We start from the raw sequence: 7595 nt of genomic DNA on the forward strand, positions 1-7595 counted from the left end.
TGAAATCTTTTTGGGTTTTATTTTTAATTACTAGTACTACAGGCATGAAAATTAAACTAACTAAAAGCTACAACTATTTTTTTGCTTTTTCTTAAGGTTTTTCAAACACGCAAGAAGAAAGCGAGAAAATGAAAATAAACTAGCATGGATGATACAATGAAAAAGTATGAGCACCGACAACTGGCATGAGTGTGTGAACATGAATGTAATGGCGGTGAGAGATAAGTACTCCCCCAAGCTTAGGCTTTTGGCCTAAGTTGGTCTATGCCCATGGATGGCCTGGTGGGTATCCGAAGTGGAAGCTGGGGTCGTACTGAGATGCATCAGCTACTGCCTGAAGAGCTGCAGCTTGGAGCCGGGCTGCCTCCGTCCTCCTCTCGTACTCGTCTGCCTCCTCCCTGGTTATAACATATCTCCTTTTTGCCTTCTCACAAAAGAATCAGTGAGGTAGTAGTACTGACGACACTTATCTGCCTCGAAGCTCTCAAGGTCAGCGTTACGCACATATGCGTCAAATTCCTCCTTGATTCCTGCTCGAACCATGAAGTCCTCTAACGGCCATTCACAAGGCCGCACTTGAGCCTCCCTTGGTAGTTCATTGTCCGGCTCACGTATTGCGGGCCTGGGTCCTTGTTTCCTTGAGGAACCACCTTGGTACATTTTCCTAAACATATTTCTTCCTCTAAAAAATTTCTGAAAATTTTAGTGACTCAAAATAAAAAATGAACCAAACTCAACAAAATTGATAGCAACTACTCCTACAAGTGCGTAGAGGCTATATCATGCATTAAAACTACTTTTGACCACATAAATTTGACATGCAAGCTCGAGAACAGGGTCACCTAAGCAGCAAAAATTTGCAATAAATAAAGCACTAGAACAAAAACTGATTGGACCATTGGTGGAGTCACATACCGAAGAATAATCCCCCAAAGCAGTTTTGTGAATGGAGCATTGAGCAAGGAGATCGAAAATGGCAGCAAGATGAGCAAGAACTCGGGTTTGAGCTGGCTAGTGATTTTTTCTAGAGCAAGACGAAGTGTGTGGGTGCAAGGATAAGTGGAGGGGACCCACGTGGGGTCCACGAGACAGGGAGGCGCGCCTAGGGGGTGGGCGCGCCCTCCACCCTCGTGGTCACGTGGCTGCTCCCCCTGCTATGTTCTCAGTGCCAAAAATCCTCAAATATTCTAGAAAAAAATATATTTCATTTTCAGGGCAATTGAGAACTTTTATTTTCGGGGTATTTTTTATTGCATGGATAATTCAGAAAACAGACAAAAAAATACTATTTTTACTTTATTTAATATAAATAACAGAAAGTAAAAAGAGGGTACAGAGAGTTGTGTTTTCTAACATCATCCATCTCATGCTCATCACAAGGAATCCACTAATGAGGTTGATCAGGTCTTGTTAACAAACTCATTTCGAATAACATGAAACCAGAGAAATTTCGAATAACACTAGGTTACCTCTATGGGGATACGCACATCCCCAACAATAAGAATATCATATTTCTTCTTGACAGTAGGAAGAGGAAATTCAAAACCTCCAATAGTGATTGTTGAAATTTTTCCAATAGAATTGATACTGTGGACTTGAGGTTGTTTCCTCGAAAAGTGTACCGTATGCTCATTACTGTTAACATGAAAAGTGACATTGCCTTTGTTGCAATCAATAAAAGCCCCTGCAGTATTCAAAAAGGGTCTTCCAAGCATAATAGACATACTATCGTCCTCGGGAATATCAAGAACAACAAAGTCCGTTAAAATAGTAACCTTTGCAACCACAATAGGCACATCCTCACAAATACCGACAGGTATAGCAGTTGATTTATCGGCCATTTGCAAAGATATTTTAGTAGGTGTCAACTTATTCAAATCAAGTCTACAATATAAAGAGAGAGGCATAACACTAGCACCGGCTCTAGGATCACATAAAGCAGTTTTAACATACTTTCTTTTAATGGAGCATGGTATAGTTGGTACTCCTGGATCTCCAAGTTTCTTTGGTATTCCACCCTTAAAAGTGTACTTAGCAAGCATGGTGGGAATTTCAGCTTCCGGTATCTTTCTCTTATTAGTAAAAATTCCCTTCATATACTTAGCATAAGGATTCATTTTAAGCATATCAGTAAAACGCATACGCAAAAAGATAGGTCTAATCATTTCAACAAAGCACTCAAAATCCTCATCATCCTTTTTCTTGGTGGTTTAGGAGGAAAAGGCATGGTTTTCTGAACCCATGGTTCTCTTTCTTTACCGTGCTTCCTAGCAACGAAGTCTCTCTTATCACAATGTTGATTCTTTGATTGTGGGTTATCAAGATCAACAGCAGGTTCAATTTCTACATCATTATTATTGCTAGTTTGAGCATCAGCATGAATATCATCATTAACATTATGACTATGTTCATGTTCATTATCAGGTGTGTTTCAGCATCAGAAATAGAAATATCATTGGGATTCTCATGTGTGTCAACAACAGGTTCACTAGAAGCATGCAAAGTCCTATCATTTTTCTTTTTCTTCCTCTTAGAAGGACTAGGTGTATCAACGTTAGCTCTCTGAGAATCTTGCTCAATTCTCTTGGGGTGGCCCTCAGGATAAAAAAGGTTCCTGAGTCATTTTACCTCCTCTAGTCAGAATTCTAACAACATTATCATTTTTCTTATTATTTAATTCATTGAGCAAATCATTCTGAGCTTTAAGCACTTGTTCTACTTGAGTGGTAACCATAGAAGCATGTTTACTAATAAGTTTAAGTTCACCTTTAAATCTAGAAATATAATCACTCAAGTGTTGAAGCATATCAGCATTGTGTTTCAATTGTCTACCAACATAAGCATTGAAGTTTTCTTGTTTAACAATAAAATCATCAAACTCATCCAAGCATTGGCTAGCAGACTTATTACAAGGAATATCACCTTCATCAAATCTATAGGGAGAATTTACCTTTACTACCTGTGTCGGGTTATCAAGACCATGTATTTCTTCAATAGGTGGTAAATTCTTAACATCTTCAGCTTTAATACCTTTTTCTTTCATAGATTTCTTTGCCTCTTGCATATCTTCAGGAGTGAGAAATAGAATACCCCTTTTCTTCGGAGTTGTCTTAAGAGTTGGTTCAGGAAGTGTCCTATTATTTTCATTATTCAACATATTATTCAATAGCAATTCAGCTTGATCAACAGTTCTTTCCCTGAAAACACAACCGACACAACTATCCAGGTAGTCTCTGGAAGCATCGGTTAGTCCATTATAAAAGATATCAAGTATTTCATTTTTCTTGAGAGGATGACCAGGCAAAGCATTAAGTAATCGGAGAAGCCTCCCCCAAGCTTGTGGGAGACTCTCTTCTTCAATTTGCACAAAATTATATATTTCCCTTAAAGCAGCTTGTTTCTTATGAGCGGGGAAATATTTAGCAGAGAAGTAATAAATCATATCCTGGGGACTACGCACACAACTAGGATCAACAGAATGAAACCATGTTTTAGCATCACCCTTTAATGAGAATGGAAATAAATTAAGGATAAAGTAATAGCGAGTTTTCTCATCATTAGTGAACAGGGTGGCTATATCATTTAATTTAGTAAGATGTGCTACAACAGTTTCAGATTCATAGCCATAAAAAGGATTAGATTCAACCAAAGTAATTAACTCAGGATCGACAGAGAAATCATAATCCTTATAAGTAATAAAGATAGGTGAAGTAGCTAATAATTTCTTAAGATTAGATCTATCATTGCAAGCTAAGAAGTCTCTAGCAGTTTCTTCATCCATAACATAACCCTCAGGCACAACAGGCAATTCATATCTAGGGGGAGAATCTTCATCATCACTTTCATCAATGTTATCAGTTTCAATAATTTCATTCTCTCTAACCCTAGCAAGTTGTTCATCAAGAAATTCACCTAGTGGCACAGTAGTATCAAGCATAGAAGTAGTTTCATTAAGCATCATGCATAGAAGAAGTGTCATCATCAATAACATGCGACCTATCAGAATCAATAGCATGTGTAGGTGTCGCAAGTTTACTCAAAACAGAAGGTGAATCAAGTGGAGAGCTAGATGGTAGTTCCTTACCTCCCCTCGTAGTTGAGGGAAAAATCTTGATTCTTTGATCTTTCAAGTTCTTCATAGTGACCAGCAGATATAAATCCCAAGTGACTCAAAGAATAGAGCTATGCTCCCCGGCAACGGTGCTAGAAAATAGTCTTGATAACCCACAAGTATAGGGGGTCGCAACAGTTTTCGAGGGTAGAGTATTCAACCCAAATTTATTGATTCGACACAAGGGGAGCCAAAGAATATTCTCAAGTATTAGCAGCTGAGTTGTCAATTCAACCACACCTGGAAACTTAATATCTGCAGAAAAGTATTTAGTAGCAAAGTAATATGATAGTAGTGGTAACGGTGGCAAAAGTAACGGTAGAAGTTTTGGTTTTATAGTGATTGTAACAGTAGCAATGAAAAAGTAAATAAGCGAAGAACAATATATGAAAAAGGTCGTATGCAATGGATCGGTGATGGATAATTATGTCGGATGCGATCAATCATGCAACAGTTATAACATAGGGTGACACAGAACTAGCTCCAGTTCATCAATGTAATGTAGCCATGTATTTCGAATATAGTCATACGTGCTTATGGAAAAGAAATTGCATGGAATCTTTTGTCCAACCCTCCCATGGCAGCGGTGTCCTATTGGAAAATAAGGGATATTAAGGCCTCCTTTTAATAGAGTACCGGACCAAAGCATTAACACAAAGTGAATACATGAACTCCTCAAACTACATTCATCACCGGTAAGTATCCCGATTATTGTCACTTCGGGGTTAACGGATCATAACACATAATAGGTGACTATAGACTTGCAAGATAGGATCAAGAACTCACATATATTCATGAAAACATAATAGGTTCTGATCTGAAATCATGGCACTCGGACCCTAGTGACAAGAATTAAGCATAGCAAAGTCATAGCAACATCAATCTCAGAACATAGTGGATACTAGGGATCAGACCCTAACAAAACTAACTCAATTACCTGATAAATCTGATCCAACCCATCACCGTCCAACAAGCCTACAATGGAATTACACATGCATGGCGGTGAGCATCATGAAATTGGTGATGGAGGAAGGTTGATGATGATTGTCCGTGTCAAAACCGGCGGATCTCGGGTAGGGGGTCCCGAACTGTGCGTCTAGGCGGATGGTAACGGGAGGCAGGGGACACGATCACTAGTAGAAAACGGAGCTTTAAAACCGGTTCGTAAGGGCCTTTAGTGCCGGTTCCATAACCGGCACTAATTGGTGGGGACTAAAGCCCCCCCCCCCTTTAGTACCGGTTCGGCACGAACCGGCGCTAAAGTGCCACCACATGGCGTGAGCTCGCGCCCTGGTATGGGGGACCTTTAGTACCGGTTGGTGTTACCAACCGGTACTAAAGGTTTTTTTGAATTTTTTTTTGAAAATTTTGGAAAAAAAATTTGATTATTTTTTTCGATTTTTAATTTTTCTAAATTATTTGGTGATTTAGTCTCTAATCACCTCTCTTAACTGCTCAAGTGTGGATCTCTCATTCCAAATCATCTAACTTCCCGACCGGTCACCCATCCCTCTCACTACTCCAGCCCGAGGACGCTTAACTTTCGGGTTCTATTCTCCTTCGTTTCCAAGTCTGCACTTGTTGTTTTCCTGACAATAGTAAGATGCCAATCCTATTAACCCTCAAGAGCTTAGCTTGAGCATGAAGTCACACATTTCACTGTTTGAGTTTGAAACTATTATTCTAAAAAAAGTAATTATTTAGTAACACTAATATTTCTTGAATAAGTCTGACCATAGTTTGACCATAATTTGACCACAGTTTGACCATACTTTGACCAGATTTGACCAAAATTCAAAAAATTCAAATAATTATTTAGTAACACTAATATTCTTGAATAATTATGTAGTAACATTAATACTTCTTGAATAAGTTGTTTGATCAGATTTAACCAATTTTTTTTAAAAAAACTGAAATTTGACCATATCTTTTTTCCTTTTGGAATTTGAGGATTCTAAAAAATTCCAAATAGGTCGTAGGCGGTCTCCATCAGAAGCGGATTTTCGTGCTGAATTTTTTGATATATTATATGTTTTTTTCCGACATCGTATGCAAAAGTTATAGCCGTTTTACATTTTCCCTACACTTTTTGCAAAACATGTCCAAATTTAAGTTTTCAAGTTTTCCTAACTAGTAGGTGTAGTAATATAACTACCTCTCGAAGGATTTTATTTTTTGAAGTTTTTATCATTTTCTTTTGATTTTTTCAGAACTGAAATGGCGACACACGGGGGGGTAGAGTTTGAAAATTGCCCTATAGTGCCGGTTTGTGTCACAAACCGGTACTATAGGTCAGACCCCTTTAGTAACGGTTCGTGGCACAAACCGGACTAAAGGTGATCGTGGGGCCCCAGCCTGACGCCAACCTGCCATCACCCCTTTAGTATCGGTTCGTGCCACGAACCGGTACTAAAGGTTCAACCCGAACCGGCATTAATGCACAGTCGTTCGAACAGGCACTAATGGTACCATTAGTGCTGGCTCAAATTCAAACCGGCTCTAATGTGCTTCACGTTTGACCTTTTTTCTACTAGTGGATGTTTTACCCAGGTTCGGGCCCTCTTTGATGGAGGTAAAACCCTACGTCCTACTCAATTTATTCTTGATGATATGGGTATTACAAGAGTTGATCTACCACGAGACCGGAGAGGCTAAACCCTAGAAGCTAGCCTATGGTATGATTGTATGTTGTCCTACGGACTAAAACCCTCCGGTTTATATAGACACTGAAAAGGGCTAGGGTTACACAAGGTCGGTTACAAAGGAGGAGATATACATATATGTATTTCCTAGCTTGCCTTCCACGCCAAGTAGAGTCCCATCCGGACACGAGACGAAGTCTTCAATCTTGTATATTCATAGTCTAACAGTCCGGCCAAAGGATATAGTACGGCTGTTCGGAGACCCCCTAATCCAGGACTCCCTCAGTAGCCCCTGAACCAGGCTTCAATGATGATGAGTCCGGCGCGCAGTGTTGTCTTCGGCATTGCAAGGCGGGTTCCTCCTCCGAATACACCACGGAAGAATTTGAATACAAGGATAGTGTCCGACCATGCAAAATAAGTTCCACATACACCCGTAGAGAGAATAATATTTCCACAAATCTAATATACTGACACGTTTTGGCAACACGACATTATGCCATGGCTCGGCAATTATTCGAACCGTTTCCTTTAACTAGCCCCACACACAACGCGAGGCAGTTTCTTGACACGTCTTGTCAAAGCAGAGATCATGTTCCCCTTATTACGGGATTCTCATCAATACGGTCGTGGGTAACCCAACCGTGTCTAGGACTCCTAGATTATAGGCAAGTCCCAAACGGCCATGGAGAGGACGCTTGAAATTCACCCTCTTTATAAAGGGACAAGGCTTTTACTTTTTTCCCTCCCGTGCTCAATCGAATCCTTCCCCCACCTCGAGTTCTAACACCCAAAGCCCAGGTCAGGTGCTTCGGACCTTCAATCATGTCCAGATCCAGCCT

This window comes from Triticum dicoccoides, chromosome 3A (assembly GCF_002162155.2).
Source record: "Triticum dicoccoides isolate Atlit2015 ecotype Zavitan chromosome 3A, WEW_v2.0, whole genome shotgun sequence".
NCBI classification, from domain to species: Eukaryota; Viridiplantae; Streptophyta; class Magnoliopsida; order Poales; family Poaceae; genus Triticum; species Triticum dicoccoides.